Here is a 23,435-nt window from a genome sequence, read left to right as displayed (position 1 = left end):
GTTTATTGACCTTTCAGACTAGAGCCCTGTGAACCTGCTTGTCGAAGCTGCTTCTTAATCCTTCTGTGGTTTCACGCCATTATAAGAGTTTTGCTGTTATTATATTACTTAGAATTTAGTAGAAAATATTAAAGACTCTAAAACCTTGTTTCAGATTTAACTCTGACAGAATTTTAAACATTTGGGTCCCCTTAATGAAGGTATCAGAGCCCTGGTGGTGCAGTGGTTAAAAGCTGGGCTGCTAACCAAAAGGTCAACAGTTTGAATCCACTAGCCACTCCTTGGAAACTATAAGGTGAAGAAGTTCTACTCTGTCCTATAGGATCACTATGAGTTGGAATAGATTTGATGGCAACAGATCTGGGGTTTTCTACTGGTTTAATGAAGGTATCAACTTTTTAAAACCATTGTTAGATGTGACTATTTTAAAACATCTTCTGAAAGATTAAAAAGAAAAGAACGGTAAGAAAGTCAAGGAGCATGAAAGATGTTGATAGAATTTGTGAAAGGAAGGTTATAGAGATGTTTCTTCAAACCTTCATAGTATTGGTTTAGTAATATTATGTTATCTTCCCAATTTAATTTCATTTTAGCATGATGATGCCTATCATAATTATTGTTTGTGGTATTGACTACAAAAAAGTATCATCTAACTGTAGAAAGAATAACCTTTATGTGGTTTTTATGACCGAAAATCTTCCATTAACTTTTAACAGATTTTTTTGTCTTATTCTTTATCAGCACTTTATATGTATGTGTATATGCGCATATGTTAAAACTTATTCCTTTTGCTTTGTTACAAATGATGTCTGATTTTTTTCATTTATCCAAATAGCTAAGAAATTTTTATTAAAATGACTTGCTCTTACTCAAGAATATCTTTTGTGTATCATTTTTTTCTCCATAAAATGGAGTCAAATTACTGGAACACCCTGAACATGTTGAAAAGCAAGCAAACACTTATTTGGAAAAAATTATTCCAAGTCCTTGTTATTTAACATTTTAACGGGGAATTTTTTTTCTCAGTAGTATCAAATAATCTTATACTCTGAAACCTGCAATATGATAAGTGTTTGTACTCAAGAAAATCTAGTACAAAAAGTTCACCCTTTAAAGGGGCAAGGGAGAAAGAGTAACTGTACAGTGGAGAAACCCGACAAACACTGCCTTAGCCGGATGATCAAGGTTAACATCAACAAAACAGAACCACCAGAGTAGAAACAACGAAGATGCTGTGATATCATGAAGAATGTAACCAATGTCACTGAACAATATGTGTGGAAATTGTTAAATGAGAACCTAACTTCCTGGGTAAACTTCCACCAAAAACACAATAAAATATTTGAAAAAAAGATCTTGTTTAGAAATGCACAAACGAGAAAAAAAAAGTGTAACCAATGTCACCGAATAATATGTACAGAAATTGTTAAATGAGAACTTAATTTGCTATGTAAATTTTCTCCAAAATCACAATAAAATATTTTTTTAAAAAAAGGTTAAGTCAACAATGATAAGTCAGGGTGATAGTTATGCATCCTTGATATGGCAGTTTACCTCCGTGGTCTTTCTCCCAAAATCTAAAAGCCCCAGTCTAGTCATGAGAAAAATAACAGACAAATTCCAATACAGGGGCATTCTGCAAAACACCCAACCAATACATCTCAGAACTCTCAAGGTCATCAAAAACAAGGGAAGTCTGGGAAATGGTCATAGCCAAGAGGAGACTAAGGAGACATGACAACAAAATATAATGCAATATCCTCAGTGGGGTCCTGGAACAGGAAAAGGACATTAGGTAAAAAACTAAGGCAATCTGAATAAAATATGGACTTTAGTTAATAATAATGTATCAGTATTGGCTCATTAATTGTAACAAACACACCATAGTAATATAAGATGTTAATAATAAAGGAAAATGATGCAGGGTATATGGAAACTCTCTGTACTATTTTTGTGATTTTTCTGTAAATCTAAAACAGTTCTAAAAAATAAAGTTTACTTTAAAAAGTAGTTCACCAGTACTTTTTAAAAAATAATTTATCCCATACATCCAGCAGGGAAAATGGATATTTAATGATATATATACACATATACATTTTTTCCCATAAAGAAGGCTGGTTTCCAGGATTCTATTGACATTGGTATAACATATAGCATAAAAAAGGCTATTTATCATTATTATTATTCTTTGGTTGGGATAAAAGTGACAGGAGAAATATTAATAACATGTGTATTCATAGACTACTGTGTTCTCCCTCACTACACCCAACACACCATGGAAGAAAAGAGAAAGGATGAAAGTTGTGTAGGGAGATTCCCACCACAGCCGAAGTCAGGATTGGAGGAGAAAGGTGTTCTCCAAGACCTGTTCCTGGTGGGGATGGCGTGTGTGTGTGTGCGCTTGTGTATGTTGGGGGTGCTGGACGGGACCAGTTGCAAGGTGTTCTGTGGCAAAAGACTTCCTAGAGAGGACTTGAGAGACCAGAATGGTGAGGATGAGCGATGAAGCCTTTTGGTAAAGGAGAGGGAGTAGGTCCCAGGGATTTCAGAGACTTGAAAAATGAGAATCTTTAAAACTAACTTACCGTGGACCCACTTAAAAGATTAGAAGGAAGACAGGAGTTAATATTGGAACATCTGTTGGGCTGTTCTTTAAATCTCTGGGGCTGGATGATGAGGGTCATGTATTGTAAGCATTGCAATTATGTTACAGGTATATTAATATTTCTGCTTTTAAGTACAGTTGTAATAATAAGAAAAATACATCACAATATAGAGGACAATAATATCTTGTCAGGACATTAAATACTACATAGAGTTCAATTGAATTCTCAAGTGTAAATATCTTATTTTGCATATAATAATTGCAAAATATAACTGAATAGTGTGGGAATATGAACTTATTATTTTCTTGTAACATTTCTTTGAATAATCAGTATAATTTGTTTCTTTTCTAACTTCTTTATATATGGCATCCATGTGCTAGTGACTAAAATCAGAAAATTCAAATATCTACATGTGTCTCTGATTTAGTCTTATATCTAATAAAAGAATCACAGCAAACATGATTTTAAACTCTTGCCTTGAATGCATAGTTTTATTTGAAAAACAAATCTTACATGAAATGTAAATGTTAATATACACATGCATATTTCTTTTTCTCATTAATAATCCCAAATTTTTCTAGGATGATAAAGCAATAATTGATAACATTTCTCATAAAGTGATTTCCTCACAAAAAAGGTACTCACAATTATGAACACAGGAAAAAAAGTGAGAAAACAGTTTGGAATATATCTACGAGATAGTTAACTAATCACTGAGATATTCTTTTGATAAAAGATAAATTATAAATAAAAAATTGGTATGTAGTATAATATATAAAAGATAGGGTTTATTTATAAGTGCATACCTCTCAAACCCAGAACTATCTTTTTGAATGCCACTCTATACCACATAAAAGGGATGGAGAAAATAAAGCAGAAATGATATCTCACCTCATACATATGGATGCAACTATAGTATAGCGCAACAGTGATGTAGGAGATCAAAGTCGGGATAAATTACTTTTCTCTGGTAGAGATAAGCTGTGTTCGAGCTGGACCTTAACTATAAGAAAAACAAGCCTTGGTGGCACAGTGGTTAAGCACTCAGCTGCTAACCGAAGGGTTGGCAGTTTGAACCACCAGCCGCTCTGTGAGAGATGTAGCAGTCTGCTTCTGTAAAGATTACAGACTAGGAAACCCTATGGGGCAGTTCTACCCTGTCCTATAGGGTCAGTATGAGTCTGAATTGAATCAAAGGTAATGGGTTGTTTTTTTTTTCCTTAACCATTAGTAAGACTTGAACTTGCAGCTTTGGCGAAGGAGTGTACTTTAGGTGTTGAATGTGAGCAAAGCAATGAGGAAAGGAAAATGTGGCAAATGCAGCAAATAAAATTGACTGAAGTTGTTTGAACAGAAGTAGTTTGAAGTAACATTATATATACAAAGCAATATGGCAGTGATGTAGGGAAGATATGGGCACGTAATGAGATAAGGAGGTAATTAAATCCATAGTCACCCAGACACTCGATTGAGGTGGATGATTCTTTAATAGAGTCATTCGTGCACTCAAGCATTTGTTGACTGTGTACTCTGTGCTGAATCACTGAGTATTCCTTGAGCTCTCAAGACCTTGCCCAGACAGGTATTCCCAAACTTCACTTCATTTCTTCCTTAAGTCGAATTGAGGTAGTACACGAAAAGTTCAACAGGACAAAGCAAACAAGTGTTAACAATTCACTGCTTCCTGCTGCCTTCCATCATCCCTGACAGAACAGCAAAAGGCAGCTCGATTTGTCTGTCAGTGGTTTGAGGCTCTGAAAAGCAGCACAATGTGATCAAGGCCACACCGGAAGTGAGCCAGCCTGGCTGGCTCTGGCTTCCTTCTGCATGTTAGGCTGTAGAGCACCGCTTCAGAGCACGGGCTCTGGATCCTCATCTGGATCAGAATCTTGACTCTCAGTTACTAGCTGTGACCTTGGTCACATTACTTAATCCCTCTGTGACTCAGTTTCCTCATCTCTGATACATGCAAAGTGCTTAGAACAGTCCCTGGCACATAGTTAGTACTTAAATATCAGTCATTATTATAATCATTTAGCATACATATAATGATCTAAACCATGAGAGTTAGCTCCCTAGTGATAACCCTGGGACACTTTACTGTTTAGGACTGTGAGACTTCTCAGAGCCCTGAGATGGTGCTGTTGCTTGCTCTCGTCTGTCAAGACGATTGCCACTGAGCAGAAGGTTGTATCCTGGCTCTGTTTTTTCTACCCATTTGGTTTACACTCTGTATATTTCCATCTAGACCTCCTGACATCAGGGTTGGGTGAATGGATACTTATTTATTTGAAAATACAGATATAATTCAAGGCTGGTATTTATCGAATGTAGTCTATGGTGGGAGCCCTGGTAGCACAGTGGTTAAGAGCTTGGGGGCTAACCCAAAGGTCAACAGTTTGAATCCACCAGTCACTCCTTGGAAACCATATGGGGCAGTTCTATTCTGTCCTGTAGGGTCACTGTAGGGTTGCTATGAGTCAGAATTGACTCAACGCCAACAGGTTTGATTTTGGTTTGGTAGTCTATTATAAATGTCCCCCACCCGTCTGTCAGTTTGTCATACTGTGGTAGCTTGCATGTTGCTATGATACTGGAAACTATGCCACCAGTATTTCAAATACCAGGAGGGTCACCTATGGTGGACAGGTTTTAGTGGAGTTTCCAGACTAAGACAGACCAGGAAGAAAGGTCTGGCAATCTGCTTTCAAAAATTAGCCAATGAAAACTCAATGGATCATGACAGAATATTGTCTGACTTGCTTGCTTTGGACATCATGCTTGATGTTTGGAGGACATCATGTTTGGTGAAGGAGAGGAACAGCAAAGGCAAGGGAGACCCTCAGTGAGATGGATTGGCACACTTGTCACTATGATGGACTCAAAAATGCCAATGATCATGAGGATGATGCAGGACAAAGCAACATTTTGTTCTGTTTTCCATAAGGTAGCCATGAGTTGGAGTCAATTCAATGGCAGCTATCCATCTATGTATTATAAATTTACTAATGATGAGAATTTTAAGGCAATATCAACTTTCCTAAGGAAAAAAATGGTCAATTGGTTCTACAGTGTTCCAGTTTCAAACTATCTTCAGATAATTTAACATCTTAGATCCTGTACTCGTCTTTCTTTGACACAGATTCCTGGTCAAATCATTGAATATCAATCTTAAGTATTCTCGTCCCTTTTAAAATACTTACATTTATCCACATCTGTGAAGCCCCATTAACATTGACAATTAACAGAATTGGTTTACAATAGTCTAGGCTTGAATTCCCCTATGTTGAGAAATTTTCACCTTTTGGTTTAAGTTCTGGTACATCTGGTTCTTCCTTTGTTCCAAAAACTAAAGTGTAAAATCCTGATTGTCAGCCTCTGAGACATCAATGGTTTCACCATGGAGTATGACTCTGCCTTGCCTGTCCCTCCCAATAAACAATTGCTCACTGTAGGACTGGGGTCCCCACCCAAGATATATGACTCAATTGCAATTTTAAAAATATCATAAGCAACACAGAATATTTGTTCAATGAAACAGGATAATAAAGCTTACTTTAGCCAAGTTATGTCTACTTTAATTACTATGGCATTGGATAGCGTAGAGCAGAATTCTAAGAGTAATAAAAATAAGTATTGTCTTAAATATTGAACTTTTGCCTTTGTTATATCTTTTTACTCTCTTCTTCAGATTTTGTCCCAGAACTGGTTGACTCGTGCGGTCACTTATTCCAGACATTTATTGATTTGTCTACACCCAGTTTGTTCCTGTATGAGCTACGTGAGCTTTGATAAGCACTTCTTTTTTTTTTTCTTTTTTTTATTGTAGTTTAAGTGAAAGTTTACACTTCAAGTTAGTCTCTCATACAAAAATTTATACATACATTGTTATGTTACCCTAATTGCTCTCCCTATACTCTGAGAGCACACTCCTCCCTCCCCCCCGCCCCGGATTTCCTGTGTCCATTTAACCAGCTCCTGACCCTCCCTGCCTTCTCATCTCATCTTCAGATAGAAGCTGCCCATCATGTATCTACTCGAACTAAGAAGCACACTTTTCACGAGTATCGTTTTATGTCCCACAGTCCAGTCCAATCTTTGTCGGAAGAGTTGGCCTCGGGAATTGTTTTAGTTCTTGGTTAACAGAAAGTCTGGGTGCCATGCATTGTGAGGTTCCTCCAGTCTCAGTCAGACCATTAAGTCTGGTCTTTTTACTAGAATTTGAGTTCTGCATTCCACCTTTCTCCTGCTCCATCCAGGACTCTCTGTTGTGTTCCCTGTCAGGGTGGTCATTGGTGGTAGCCAGGCACCATCTAGTTCTTCTGGTCTCAGGCTAATGAAGTCTCTGGTTTATGTGGCCCTTTCTGTCTCTTAGGCTAATACTTTCCTTGTGTCTTTGGTGTTCTTCATTCTCCTTTACTGCAGGTGGTTGGGGCCAATTGATGCATCTTAGATGGCCACTTGCTAGCTTTTAAGACCCAGACGCCATTCACCAAAGTGGGATGCAGAACATTTTCTTAATATACTTTGTTATGCCAATTGACCTAGATATCCCCTGAAAGCATGGTCTGCAGACCCCCTCCCCTGCTACTCTGTCCCTCGAAGTGTTTGATTGTATTCAGGAAACTTCTTAGCTTTGGTTTAGTCCAGTGACAGGCACTTCTTTTATTCTGGATTTTAATGTGTACCACTGATCGCTGAATCCTAGAATCTCTGAGGTTTCTTCTTTGTAGTTCTAGAAGTACTTCATAAATTATAGATCATTGAGCAAGGGACTCATATGGAGTGATATCAGTCAGAAAAAGCAACTTTTGGGAAGGCTCAGAGCTTGGAGGGCCTGTCACTCACCTCCTCTAGCACATTTCTGCAATGGTTTCCAGACCTCCTTCCAATGTCCTCTGAGAGGACTTTTCTAACTTCCTTTGTGAGTGATGCCGCCTCTCTGCCTTTCGTGTCTCTGAATATGGCATAGTGTAGTTTATCTTTGCGCATGCCTGCTTCCCCAGCAGACTGAGCTACTCGAGCAGGAGCCATATTTCACCCATCTTTGAGTGAACAGAGCCTGTCCCTCCTCTAATATATGTAATTTGTTTATTTTGAAGAGTATGATGGCTGCTAAATGCTTAGTTTTATGAACGTAATTGTACCTTCCAAACAAGACTATAAGCTCCCTTAGTGGACACACAGTTCATGTTTACCTTCTCTTGGTGTTTTCTTCCATTCGGGGTATAAGGCAGGTGGTCAGTAAGTAGATGCTCTAGTTCTCTGAGTTGGAAGAAGACAGATGGTGATATTTCTGATGGGCCCTTTCTTAAGATTCCCCCTGTTCATCATCACTTAAAAACACTTACTCATTTACTTGCACTTCGTTCATATCAAGAAGTCTAATCTATAATTCTAAACAGCCCCCTCCCCCACCTTAAAAAAAATGCACGAAATTGTTAGTTCCTGGAAGGCAAGGAAGGTGCCAGCTTATCTTGCATTTTAGAGTATATTAAACAGTATAAAGTATTATAGCTGTCTTAAAAAGTACCCTTTTATGACAGAGGGGCTGAATCACGGGGCCATAGAGCCTATGTAAGCAAGCAATGTCTTTGCAGCTCAGATGATGAAATGCAGAGTGGGTGGCAAGGGTACTTTTAGTGTCACTGCACAGTCTCCAATCCAATCTGTCTCCACTATGGCTCTTTCTCTGTGGTTTGAACAATACGACAGAAGAGGAAAGTTGCTGGTGTTCTCCTGTGCCATGCCGAGCAGTAGGTCCAGTGGGAATCCATCCTTAGGCCTCAAGGCCAGATGGGTCTAGATGCCTGTGAGTTGTATAACTATTCAGACAAAAAATATGAGACATTGTAAATTGTTAGTTGAGTTCATTTAAGCTAATACAAGCAAAGTCTCCTTCCGCTCAAAAGCCAAAGGAAACATTTTGAATTGAATTACTCAGATAATTGACTAAATGCATTTTGCCATTGTGGGCAGCTTTTGTGTTTTCCCTTCTTGCATATTTATTTATGATATGGTCAGTGTAGTTTATGATATGGTCAATATGAGTTTCTTGGAAGATCTTGATGCCTGGCTAACAGTCTTCCTCTTCACCCTCCGACATGACATCATCGTGGATGACTCCATCTGACAGCCTGGCATCAAGGTTCCTTGCCTACCTCACCTCCAGGGACCTTCGCCCACTTCAGTCACACACTCCACGCCCATACCCTAGATTTTGTCTCATCCGGATGAAGCCAACTCTCTAACAAAACATTCAGACTCATTCTCAACTACACATTCCTGACCATTTCTCTCTCCCTGTTATTCCAATACACCAGTTCTTTGTCTGTTTAGTATCTTTATTTTATAGGACCCCTTACCCCCTCCCCTCCTGAAGATGTCACTCCTTCTTCACTTAGGAGCCTCTGGGTGGTACAAACAGTTAATGCACTTGACTGCTAACTGAAAGCTTGGTGATTTGAGTCCACCCAGAAGTGCCTTGGAAGAAAGGTCTGGCAATCTACTTCTAAAAATATCAGCCATTGAAAACCCTATGGAGTAAAGTTTTACTCTGATGTACATGAGTAAGAGTTGACTCAACAGAAACTGGCCTTCATTTAGCTCTCCGGTCAAGCCATCACTTCATTCCATTGCTTACCAGTGTTCTAAAGCCTCTTGTCCTAGTGTCTGCCCATCACACCTGATGGGAAAAAATCCACAAAACTTAACAAAGCCAACTGCTACCTTCTCTGCCTTTGCAGTCATCTCTCTGACAATTCAAAAGAAAAATCACCCAGTAGTCAGGACTGGCCTACTATGTATATCTCTAAAGTTGGCTGGGCACTTGGCACTTTTCTGACAAAACTATTTTTTCCTAGTCAACACGGTCACACTCTGTGCAGATATTTCAGATATCATCTAAGCTTCTCTAAAGTCCAGCCCCACTCCACACCTCTCCTTCACTGTCAGCCACTGAGCTTGTCTTCTGTTTCACAGAGAAAACAACTAATTGAACAGTAATTCCCTCCATTTACTTGTATACAACCGGACCTTTTTCTTCTCTCCCATGTTAAAATGAAAGAGATTTTCTTCATTTTCCTTTTTCTTAGAGGCTTAAATCTGATTATTCCATCTCACTGTTTATATTTAATCTCTTCTACTCCATGGCATATTTAAATATGCTACTTATGTATCTCTGATTTAAAAAACAAAAAACAAAAAAACTCCCCTGCTTTAGCCCATGGCCCTGCTTCTTGTTCCTTTCTTTTCCCATTTAGAGCCCATATTCTTCAAAGAGTTGTCTTCACTGACTGTCTCCACAGTGTTCCCTCTCAACTATAGTGATCTGGCCTACAATTTCACTCTTTCTGCTCTACTCAAAGTGATCTTTCCAAGGTCACTAACGACTTCTTGGTAGCTAAATTCAAAGAATAGTTGTACGTCCTCATCTGACTCCATCTCTCACTGGTAGAAACACCAATGAGTATTCCCTGCTTACAATACTTTCCTTTCATATTTTCCATGCTGGCACACTTTCCTGGTTTTCTCCATGTCGGTATGCATTCGTTCATGTTTACTGTGCAGTATCCTCTTCCTCTGCCCATACCTTTTAAGTTGGTGCTACTCAAGGTGTTGTCTTAGATGCTTTTCTTATGTCATTCTACATAAGAATGGGCAGAATAATGTTTCTCTAAAGATACTCCATCCTAATCACTGTAACCTCTAAATATGTTACCTTTCAAGGTAACAAGGACCTTGCAGATGCGATCTTGACACAGGAAGATTTCCCTGGATTATCCAGGTGGGCCTAAGGTAATCACAAGGGAAACAAGGGAGACAGGAGAGTCGGAGAAGATGTAATGATGAAAGCAGAGGTCGGGGCAATGCCAGCAGCCTCTAGAAGCTGGAAAAGGAAAGGAAATGTATTCTCCCCTAGAGCCTCCAGAAAAAATGCAGCCCTGCTGACACCTTGAGACTGTAAGACCCATTTCAAACTTCTAACCTTCGGAACAGTAAGATAATAAATATATTTGTGTTGTTTTAAGCCACTGAGTTTGTGGTAATTTATTTCAGAAACAATAGGCACTAATACAACCCTCTCCCTGGACAACATCATTTAAGGCTTCAGGTGTTTATTCTTTATCCATCTTCATTTGGAAAGCTCCTGAATTAGTTATGGTAATCTTGTTGCTATAATAAATATACCCCCAAGATATATAATTCTCCACCCATAGTGAAGTTTAGATATTTCTCCTTTAACAGTATTGGGTAGGTGAATAGGTGAACAGAATCGCTCCTCCTCAGCCATTAAATAACTCAGCTGACAAAGGTTCAACATTGAAATGTTCAACATCTTCAACATTTGGTTACAAGAAAAAGAACATGGGAGAAGACCAGGGAATAGGGAACAGAGGAGGTTTTAACAAGCCAGGCGCATTAGTGGGGCATCTTTCTTCTCACATTCTGTTGGCTAGACTTCAGTCACATAGCAGCATCCAATTGCAAAGAATACAGTGAAATGTAGTTTACTTATGTGCTATGATAAAAGAGAAGACATGAATTTTGTTCATTGAAATATGCCCCAAATCTGTATTTCTAAATCTGACTGATTTTCAAGAGAACTGGAGACACGTAACCAACTTCTTTAGTAAGTGGTTTTATCTATAGGCGTCTAAGGACCTCAAAGTCAACATTCTGAAGATTGAACTCATCGTCTTCCCAATGTATCTCCTTCAATGTTTTCTGGGTCAGTGAATGGTAGCACTGCTATCCAAGCCAGCCAGAAGCCTGAGGGCCATCGTTACTTTTCTCTCACTGTAAAATCAATCACCAAGTCAATAAATAGTGAATAGAACAATTAACATTTCTATTCTATCTCTCCAGCATTATTGCCATTACCCTAATCCATGCCATCATCGTCGCTCACCTAACCAACCAAAAAAACCAAACCCATTGCTGTCGAGTTGACTCCAAATCATAGCGATCTTGTAAGACAGAGGAGAGCTGTCCCATAGGGTTTCCAAGCAGCGGCTGGTGGATTCAAATTGCTGACCTTTTGGTTAGCAGCCGCAGCTCTTAACCGCTGTGCCACCAGGGCCCCAACTCACCTAGACCACTGCAAATATCTCAGAACTTGGATCTCTGCCTCCATTCATCCTTAATCCCCACAAATCCATTTTTTCACATGGTAGCCCACAAGCTCTCCTGTAAATGTCAATTTACTCATGCCATTCTTAAGTTCAAAAACTTTCTAAATATTCCCATTATTCTTAGGGCAAAGTCAGAACTTAGCATGGTTTACAAGGTCCTTCATGACGTCTCTCCTATCTGTATGCCCCACTTCACTTCCAAGTCCTCCTCCCACCACTCTATTCTGTTATTATGTCAGATGTCTTTTCGTTCCTTTAAGGTTCCATGCTACCTCTTGCTTCTGGGCCTTCATAGATCCTGTTTTCCTTGCCTGGCTCCCCTTCCCTCTCCCATTCTTTACCAGTCACGTCTTATTTATTTTCAGACTTCAGCTCAAAATTCACTCACTCCCTCAGAGAAACTTTTCCTGATATCCCACTAGAACATAGAGCCCATATCACACTCTATTTGTGTAATTACCTGCCTTTCCTAATAAATTGCAAGTCGTGTGGAGGCAGGCGAAGACTCTGTCTTATTCTTTTTATTCTCATGCCTAGTACAGTGCCTTGTACAGAACAGTGCTGAGTAAATACTTGTTGGGAGAACGAATAGACTTTCTTTGATGTGTCTCAAAGAATTATGAAGCAAGATAATGACCAAGGCCTTTATAGTCTCATCACTAAGGTCTAATTCTCATTTAACTGCTCATTTCTTTACTGGTTAAAGTTAACATTAATAACAATGGTAATTACTGCCATTGGCGTGATACTCCTCAACAGCAGGTATGTTTTATGTGTACAGATACAGTTATCAGATTAACCCATTCATAGTGCTTCGAAGGGACACAATCATAACAAAAATCACACCAATTTAAGTCCCTAGGTCAAGAATGCTTTACAAATAAACACAAAAACAAAACAAAAGTTGTTTTCCAATTTAAGAAAATCTGTATATGTGTATACACACACACATATACACAAAAACACACACATTTTATAAACAATTTCCTTTTAACCCAACTTCATGGATTTATGGCAACTATATATATATATATATATATATATATACATGTTTTATGATTCCTAAACTACTAGCTAAACTCAAGCCACTTTTTAATTCAGAAAAGCTCTAACATAATTCCCACAGGGATGTTGTCCAACACTCTCCTAAGTGACAAAAGAAAAACTACTCAAGAAGTTATTATGGTCAGTATGCTGTACATTTCTCTAACTCACTCCAAGACTATTTCTAAATATGGGGGATAAGTGGATTTTATCTAACTTCAAGCTTTCAAGAATTTTCTTAAAAAATAAATTTTCCATGGAAATTACTTTTAAAATGTTTAATAAATTATATATCATAATCCTCCAACCTATAATTTGCTGAAGATAATTAAAAAATGGTTGCAGCAGTACTTTGACAGGGAACTTCAAGAAATTCAAGCCAGATTCAGAAGAGGACATGGAGTGAAGGATGTCATTGCTGATGTCAGGTGGACCTTGGCTGAAAGCAGAGAATACCAGAAAGATATTTACTGTGTTTTATTGACTATGCAAAGGCATTTGACTGTGTGGATCATAACAAATATGGATAACATTGTGAAGAATGAGAATTCCAGAACTGTTAATTGTGCTCTTGCATAACCTGTACATAGACTAAAAGGTAGTTGTTCAAACAGAATGAGGGGATACTGTGTGGTTTAAAGGCAGGAAAGGTATGCATCAGAGTTGTCTCATTCACTATACTTTTTCAATCTATATACTGAGCAAATAATCCGAGAAGCCGGACTATATGAAGAACATGGCATCAGGATTGGTGGAAGACTCATTAAAAATCTGCAATATGTAGATGACACAAACTTGATTGCTGAAAGTGAAGAGGACTTGAAGTACTCACTGATGAAGATAAAAGACCGTAGCCGTCAGTGTGGATTACACCTCAACATAAAGAAAACAAAAATACAACTGGACCAATAAGCAACATCATGCTGAACAGAGAAAAGACTGAAGTTGTCAAAGATTTCATTTTACTCGGACTCACAATCAACTCCCATGGAAGCAGCAGTCAAGAAATCAAACGATGTATTGCGTTCGGCAAATCTGGTGCAAAAGACCTCTTTAAAGTGTTAAAAAGCAAAGACGTCACTTTGATTAAGGTGTGCCTGACCCAAGCCATTTTTATTTTCAATTACGTCAATGCATGTGTAAACTGGACAATGAATAAGGAAGACTGAAGAAGAATTGATGACTTTGAATTATGCTGTTGGTGAAGAATATTGAATATACCATGTACAGAAGAATAAACAAACCTGTCTTGGAAGAAGTACAGGCAGAATGCTCCTTAAAAGTGAAGATGTTGAGGCTTTGTCTCATGCACTTTGGACATGTTATCAGGAGGGATCACTCCCTGGAGAAGGACATTATGCTTGGTAAAATAGAGGGTTAGTAAGAAAGAAGACCCTCAACGAGACGGATTGACAGTGTCTGCAACAATGCGCTCAAACATAGCAATGATTGTGAGGATGGCGCAGGACTGGGCAGAGTTTCAGTCTGTTGTACGTAGGGTCACTATGAGTCAGAACTGACTCGATGGCACCTAACAACAACAACTTATATTAATGCCAGGTTAAGAATAAGATTTCAATTACACCAAAGTCTAAAAATTCAGAATTTAGTATTCCCACAGAAATCATAACCTTTCTCCCTAGTGTACAATTATGTTTTCATAAGAAGTTCTTTTAACACAGGGCAATGCAATCTTTTCTTTGGCAGATAAAGCAATTTAAAAAAATATTATGGGAATGAATGGATCTATGTATGATTGAGGGGCTTTAATTTGTATTTAAATGATGCTATTCCTTAAACCTTGTCTATGCCACTTCCTATGGAAAGTTTTACCAGCGGTAAAAATATGTGTACATCTCTATGGTCTTAAATTAGTAACACTGAAAATTTTTGTTGGAGGATAAATAGAAAGCATTTGTCTGATCATGCTTAATCAGTGTTCCCAAGTCAATTCTTTTTTCAAGTAATTTGGTGAGTACTTTAATGTTTTGTCTACAGTAACATTTTCACAGTTCTCTTTGAGTTCAGGCAGTACCTTGTTTGATAATAATAACCAGTTTTAAAAAATTGTTCTGACTACTACTTGGTGACCCTAAACTGCTCAGGGGAGTCACAGAAAAAAATCTCATGAAGAGTAGAGAGCGAAGAAATAAAATGAAAAAGAGAAAAAAAATGGCTACCATGAAATTTAGAAACCCAGGTGGCATAGTGGTTAAGAGCTAGACCAAGAGGTCAGCAGTTCGAATCCACCAGCCACTCCTTGCAAACTCTATGGGGCAGTTTTACTCTGTCCTACAGGGTCACTCTGAGTCAGAATGGACTCAATGGCAATGGGTTTGGTTTGGTTATGGTTTAACATGAAATTGAGGCATAAGAAAGAAAGAAGTAGAAAAACTGAAAGAAAAAAATGGAATGGTACATATGATAAGCGATGTAAAAGACCACCTAGAAGGGTTTCGGAGTCTTCTCAGTGGCAATAACTCTACAGATTATATACTTTGGGTCTAGAGGATTAAACACAGCAGTACAAGGCAGGACATTTGATTCTTGCACTGCTTCGATCACTGTGGGGCATAAGAATAACGGTCTGCTTCATCTTTTCAAGTCTAATCCAACAGTGACCCTTGTCTGACATAATTAGATCTGTCCCATCTATGTGGCGACACAATTAAAGTTGATTATGCCCTAGTATAATTGACTCTCCACTGAGGAATTCACCTGAAAGTTGTAGTGAAAATATATTTCCGTTTTACCAATGATGTTTGAATTTCCAACATGTGCCAGGAGTATACTAGAATTTTGGAATTCATGTAATAATAACTAACATGTATATAGCATTCTAACCTCCCAGGTATTCTTGTAAACACTTTAATATAACTCATTTAATTCTTGCAACAACCTAACAAAGTAACTATTGTTTTCATCCCCATTTTATATATGAAGAAACTGAGGCATGGGATTGTTTCATAACTTGCCCAAGGTCACATAGTTAAATCGCGGAGCTTATGACAAATGAGACCCATATGGGAGACACATAGCACAATGGTTACAGTGTGATGAGCTCTGTAATAGTAATATGTGCAGGATGCTATGGAGAGGCATAGATGGTGTCCCTAACACAGACTGAGGGTGTCAGAGAAGCCTTCTTGGCAAGAAAGATGATGCTTGAAATAAGTCCATAAGAATGGATAGAAGTTAGAGAAGAATGAAGAGAACGATTTCAAGGCAGATGGGGAGACTGAGGAAAATCCTAGAATCCAGAAAGAGCACAGATATTTGAGAAAAAGCACAAAGGTCAGTGAAGCACAGGTATACGGTGGGAAGCAGGGGTGAGAAACGGTGGTGAAGAAGTGACTAGGGTCCAGGTTATGAAAAGGAGCACGCTGTGAAGAGCCAATAAATGAATTTAAATGGAGAATGACAGGTTTGATTCTTCACTTTAGAATAGTTACTCTGGAGAGTATTGCTTATTGGTTAAAAGCACAATTTTTTGATTCCATCAGATCTTGGTTTTGAATCCTAGCTCCTACTTACTCTGTGACTGTGGACAAGTCACTCCAATGAGCCTCCACTGTCTTGATTGCAAAACAGACTAATAATACAGCTCACAGTAGGATGTGCTGATAAGGTGGAATCATGCTTCGAAATGGCTTAGTAAATGGCTTGGTACACATAAACTGTACACACAAATTGGAGTGGAAGATAGGAAGAAAGGATACTAGTTAAGAGTTCATTTCAGTACTTCAGCAGTAAGATGATGGTGGTCAAGCCATTAGTTCTCAATGGGGTGGGGCTGCAGTTTGGGGAGAGTGATATTGGTAGCTAATGGGTAGAGTCTTAGGATGCCGCTAAACATCCTACAATGCACAGTACAGCCCCTCACAAATAAAGAACTGTCTGGTCTAATATGTTAACAGTGCCAATGTTGAAAAAGTCTGTCCTAAGCTAAGGTAGTGGGAGTGGAGATGGGATGAAGTGGACAGATTGAAGCAAGGCTAATGAGGCAAAATTAAGAGTTCTTGGAAAATGACTTGATGTGGAAAGTGCCATAGGTACGAGGATGTGGTCTGAGATGTTTATCCTAGAGTACTCTGCACATAGATGGTGCTCCAAAATATTTGTTGAGTGAAAAAAGGAATGAATACATGAATGAATAAATTAATAACTGGAGAAATGAAGATTGGGTCATTCAGTTAATAGCTGTGACAGACTCTTAAATATAGGACATAGGAAGAGCAGATGGCTTTGGGAAAAAGTTCAGTAATGGGTTTGAGATGCCTAAGACGATAATTTAAAAATACAGCTAGGCCTATTTGTTCAATTTCTAAATGCCTCAATTGTTCAATCTGCCAAATAGTATAAACTTCTAAAACACTGTAACCTTCATTGAAAAGGGCCTTTGAAAATAATAGTGGCTATGTATAAAGTATAAACAAGGATAAATTCAAATTGTTATCGTAGCTACAGAAATCTACATTTTTGTGTTTATTAATTTTTCTGAGGAAACCACACTTGAAAACTTTCAATTAGTGGTTTTAGAATGCTAAATATTTCCTCTCATCTTAATGCGTGCCTCTTGCCTAACCTCACTGTTTTGGCTCTGAAGTGAAGTAAAATATGTGCTCGTGCCATTTAAGCACCAGGCCAGAGGTGGTGGGATTACTCTCCCCCTCAGGTGTGGTTACCTGTGCCTCCTCCATGCTAATCACTCCTCCGTAACCATTCAGTCCCCAAGGTCCCATCTGCCTTTACTATTATCCAATGAACTCTAGAACCAGAACAGAGACATTCGTTGCCAGGTCTGCCTTGCTTCGCACTCAGAGGTTGCCACTCATGGCCTTGCTGAGGGGTTTCTAGACCACTGATGAAGCAGAGATGCTACAGATACAAGCGACACTGAAGTTATTGCCACTGCTCTACTCGCACCCGTCATTCCACTCTGGGCACAATATTCCTCTGCATACACGGCTTTGCCATGAGGTGAAAATAGCTCTTCCTAAGCCTTTTCCTGGAAACACTGGTGGTGTAGTGGTTAAGTGCTACAACTTCTAACCAAAAGGTCGGCAGTTCAAATCCACCAGGTGCTCCTTGGAAACTCTGTCCTATAGGGTTGCTATGAGTTGTAATCAACTCAACGACAATGGGTTTGTCTGTTTTTTTGTAAGCCTCTTCCTACTGCAAAAGCTACCCTGTTCTTTCATTTATAAACAATTACCTAAAACCATTTAGGGCAGGTTTCCTAGAGCCTGGGTCAGAGCGTGTTTGCAAAGTGTTGCACTACCCATCGTGCCCCAGGAGAGAAGCCAGGAACCTTGACGCTTCCTACCTCACAGTCATTCCTTGCAGGCCAGGACTCATTTAGTGGATGGACCTCACTTCTCCTTTCTGTACAAGGGGTTAATCTCAGTGGCTCTCGTGTTTTCAAGGATCTCAATGATTATCAGTTCCATGAATTCTCACCATATCTTCCAGAAACTTTTGGAATCTAAATGAAGACAGAACACTTTAGGGCCTGCCCTGACATCTCAGCCCAGTCAAGGTAGTTACCAAGAATATGCCCCACACTTTGTCATTTCCAACATACGTTTTTACTTAATTACATTTTATATTCATATTGCTTCTGCCTGGGATTTTATTCTTGGACCGTATGTATTTACTGACTCTTAAACCTAACAGAAGTAGCTATTTAAAACACAGCCAGTAAAGACATGGTGCATTTTGTTCTCGACAGCCTTTGTTATGCACCATTAAGATACTAATGCTACCTGAGTAGGAGCTTACCACCACATTTAAAAGGGAGTTGTGATTGGACCAAAGTCTTTCAGCATGGCCTCAAGTTATCTTTGTTCAAACTTTTAAATCCTGAGTCCATCTTATGATTTCTGTGGTCAGGGGGTTTGGCAACCTTGCTTTCCTAAAATATTGAGACATCAAGAAGAAGGCCCTGAAACTAGCGCAGACGTCAGCACCCTCATTTATAAAAGCTCAAACGGTAGTCATGGAAAGCATGCCAATGCCAGAAAGAGGGATGCAGAGATTAAAGAAGCTCTAGAAGCAACAAGTTGGAGCTGGATTTCGTGGTGGTGGTGCGTGCATGCACACATAGGAGGATGTCAAAAATGTTTAAAAAGTTTTTTTAAAAAAATCTAGCGAAGGAACATCTTATCCATTTGTCAGAACTGTGAGCTCGACTGCCTCAACTGCATTCGCTTTTTGTTCATTTTTAAGTGACTGAAATGATGAAAACAAGTTCTTTGTGAAGTCTCGCCAAAAAGCACCAGGGGAAACGGTATCTGTTCATGTATTGGATCAGAGTTCACATTCTGACGGAGTATTTTCATGTCAAAACGAGTATCTTCGTGGTTATGAAGTTCTTTTCTTGTCAGTTATTAAACTGCTACTAAGGGCTACAGGTTATATACATATATATATATATTTTAATTTTTAATTTCTTCCTTTGAAAGACAGTAGTCATTGGTTCTTAATGTGACACTTAAGAAATCTTAACATGACACTGAAAAAAATAATGTTTTCTTATGAGCTCATGATCCAAGCTTCTCCCTGGAGAGACTAATCTGGTTCTAGAACTAGTTTTGGGAGTTTTTACATTCATTTTTGAGACGCTTGAAGAGGCTTCAGTGTAACGTTGCACCCCAAGAGGTCTGTAAAGTTGCTAAAATATTAAGACATAATTATTAAAAGACTACTTCCTAAATAAATTCCCTTGTGGAATATGAAAATCTCCTAAGGCTACAAGGCGACAGTGTTGCATTGAGGGCTGATGTGGCTCAGTTCATTTAGAAAATACCATAAATGGCTTTATTATGGGAATTTGGTAAAGAAATCTTTCATTAATAGGAAATATTTGGCTCTACGCTACAAATAAAGTGATGTTTACATAATTTGTTAAGATCTTTCAGAGATTCAATATCCTCGTACTCAGCCTTAATGTGAGTACTATATTAAACATGTGATTTTTGAAAAATATTTTTAAAAAGTTATGAAGTGCAGTTGCGGATAATGCGATTTCTCATTTTGGGTTGTACCCTTTTGTTGCTCACTGAATTCATTCAATGTCATTAGGGAAAACGATTCAAATTCTTACTGTGGGCTGATGTGGTATGAGTGGTCTTTGTTAGTGGACTTTGATGGAAAGGTTTTTTTTCTGGATTCTGAATCTCCAAATTCATATAACAGAATCTGCGCTAAATTACCAGTGCTCTATGAAGAAGAGGCTTTTCAGTCAAATGCACAATTGATTAGAGTATGGGTTTTGACTCCAAATCCTAATGAAATCCCCAACCTGCTCATCTGGGCTGGACAGCATGTAAACCTCCTGACTTCTATTGCCCAGCTGTTGTTTCAAAATTACAAGCAGCAAAAATACTACTGGAATGAGGACTCTACTATTCAATCCGATTTGGTCATACACACAAGACACACAGTGTTGGCAATTGAAAGTCATTATTATTATTTGTAGAAGGTAAACAGTAAACAAGAACAGGTTACTTATAGAAAGCAAACAGTAGACAATAAGAACATACTTGAAGTGAACCTGTCCCCTCCAACCTCATGAGGATTCCCCTTAGCATCAGACGGGAGGAGCCCGCTTATGTCTAAAAGGGGACCTACTCACCTTTCCCAAGTTACCCATGCTCAATTTTGTGTCACCAGGTGGGCACATCATGGACCAGGTGTCAATAGGTGTCTCTCTCTCTTTCTCTCAGTAAGTGTGTCATAAGGTCAGATCAGGTGTGGTGTTGCTGTGTTCATTCTCTTTCTTTCTCCATGGCTTTTCTTGGCTGGGTCTGGCTCCCCTGTGCTTGCTGGTCCAGCTCTTAACCAGCATCCTCGGACAGCTCTGGGCCAATGTCAGAGTTAGACTGGCATTGCAACAGCTCTTGAGGCAAAACTTTTACAGGAATCCCCTGTAAGGTGTATGGCCAAGCCTCTGTTCTGATGGCGACCGCCTGCCCAGAGGTGCCCAGCTCCACTCCATGGGCTAACTTGCCCACTGCTGCCATCTGCCAGTCTCATGGTTCCCGCCTCTTGTACCACTGCCACAATTTCTCTGCTGCTCAGCTATGCTATGCTTGCTACTCTCTTTGCGGCTGCTTCTCTTGGTCTTCAGTGCTGTCAGCTCAGTGAGCCCTTTTACTCGGGTCTATGAGGTTCTCAGCACAGGAAACCCAGATCCAAAGGATGTGCTCCTTTCCTCACTGTTGCTGATCACGAGGTCCCCAAGAATCTCTATGAGATTGGCTGCTTATATAGGAACACTCCTTGTCAATGCCAGGGCATGGCTTTCATAAAATGACCAGTCCCTTAGGCAGATTGTAAACTAGCCCATCCTGTTGGGTGGATTTGCAAGCCTCTTACGCGGATTGTAAACTGATCAATCCCTGCAAACCACTTAAGTTGAAAGTAAACCAACCAGCCCCTTGCAAGATTGTGGCCTGACCAGTCATCTTGGGAAAATTACAAACCCAGGGCCAGAAAGGCCACATAAAAGAGAACTCATTGCTCCATAACTCCTTAGCTAAATACCGAGAATTTGAACTAGTCCAAGCAGCCTACTTTATCTCCTTCCCCTACAGACTACACTATTATTCAGCCATTTAAAACTCTATCTGTAAGTTTGGCAATGGATATTGATGATGGTTGCACAACATGACACATGTAATTTGTGTCACTAAATTGCACAAGTGAAAAATATTGAATAGGCAAATGTTGTGTTATATATGTTTTTACAACAATTTAAAAAAGTGGAACAACTTAAATGCTCAAAAACAAACAAACAATAAACTCTGTCTGTGTCTTTGCTCACATCAGAATCTTTTTACCTGGAAGTGCATTCCCTTGGAATGGAACAAAAATGGTGGTGAGCAAGGTATGGCCAGAAAGAATGAGCTCTCTTTAGCATTTAGAGTGTATAGCCAAGAGTCTTTAAGTCTAAGATAAGACAATGAAATGTAAGTTTGCATCACAATGAGCACTGGGTGTGCTGGGGGTGGGGTGGAGACTTAGATGTACTTTGACTTGTCAAGCCTTCCTGTACAACAGATCAAAAGGGGAAGAGGTGGATATAGGACAACCAAAATATTCCAAGTGAAAGTCTGGAGTCCATGGGAATTTTAAATTATGTTCCACATTTTCCCCCTTTTGATAAGGATTCTTCTATAGATTCTTTGATCAAGTGTTCAGTAATGGTAGACAGGGACCATTCAGTTCTTCTGATCTCATGGCAAAGGAGGCAGTTGTTCATGCATGCACTTACCCTATTTTTACACAAATAATGCACACCTTCTATGTTTGTTTGCCAGCTGTGACCTCCCCCCATGAAGTATTTTCATAAGCACTGCTATGCTAATTTTTTTACAGCAACATGCAAAGAAATTAGCATAGCATGCTTATGAAAATATCTCACGGCGGGAGGATGAGATTGGCAAACAAATGGAAAAGGCTCACATTATTTGGGTAAAAATATAGCAGCCATGCGTTCCGTGTCCTCCTCCTATTATTGACTCTCCTTTTTCCTTTGTTGCTCCAGGTGAATAAAGACAAACTGTTGTGCCTTGAATGACCACTTGCAAGCTTTTAAGACCCCAGGAACTATACAACAAACTAGGAGATAGAACAGGAGCCATGGAGGCTGGATGAACCCTTGAAACTATTGCCCTGAGATAATTTTTAAACCTTAAACTAAAAGTATCCCCTGAAGTCTTCTTAAAACCAAACAATAGTTGAGCTTTATTAGTAAAGAATGTCTGCCTTGTGCATTGTGCCCTTTTAAGAACTGTCTATATGGGATCAAATTGACAATAGTAACTCAAAAGGTTAGATAGAAACCTTAAAGAGCAGTGAGTTTATGTTAATGGGGGAAGAATGACTCAGAAAAGGAGGATGAGAATGGTTGCACAACTCAAAGAATGAAATCAACATGACTGAATTGTACATGTAGAATCTGTTGAATTGGTGTATGTTTTCCTGTGTATATTCTCAACAACAACAAAATAAATTTAAAAAATTAAATATATATATATATTCCAAGCAAGAGATTAAGAAGACCCCCACAAAGGAAGAGGGCTGGTTAAACACTAGTAACGGAAAATAATGACTCTTGAGATGAGTTGGAGGGTCCCCAAACAAGTAGAGAGGTGGTTTTATTCTCTGATCTTATCAAATGGCATGGAGGAAATATGTGTAGAAATACAGTAAACCAAATATCCAATGTTGGAAGGATCTCAAATAAAAATGAAAGACGAGGGTAAATGTTAGAATAATGCAAAATATAAAGAGTTTGCTCTTGCCTCTGATTATCCTCTTCCTAAAATCCCACCCAAGACAAGTATTAATTTTACATTACATAGCACTGACTCCTCATTTAGTACACACTTGGATAAAGTCCCTCCTGTAACATATTATCCCTAAATTATTCACTAGGTTGCTCTTCTTCCGCCTGCAGCAGTTGCTCTTCCTTAGCGGTTTCTATCATCTGAGACGGTGGTTCCTAGAACATAAAAGCAAGGGATCATTATCATCAGTCCCTCAGCTTCATTATTATTTTACAGGATGGACTGTGAGAGATCAAGTATAAATATCTCTTTCTTGCTATTCATTACCAGTCACATTTTCTCATATTTAATTTAAT

Source organism: Trichechus manatus, unplaced genomic scaffold, assembly GCF_000243295.1.
Source record: "Trichechus manatus latirostris isolate Lorelei unplaced genomic scaffold, TriManLat1.0 scaffold00013, whole genome shotgun sequence".
Taxonomy (NCBI): domain Eukaryota; kingdom Metazoa; phylum Chordata; class Mammalia; order Sirenia; family Trichechidae; genus Trichechus; species Trichechus manatus.
Note: the sequence above shows the minus strand (reverse complement) of the source record.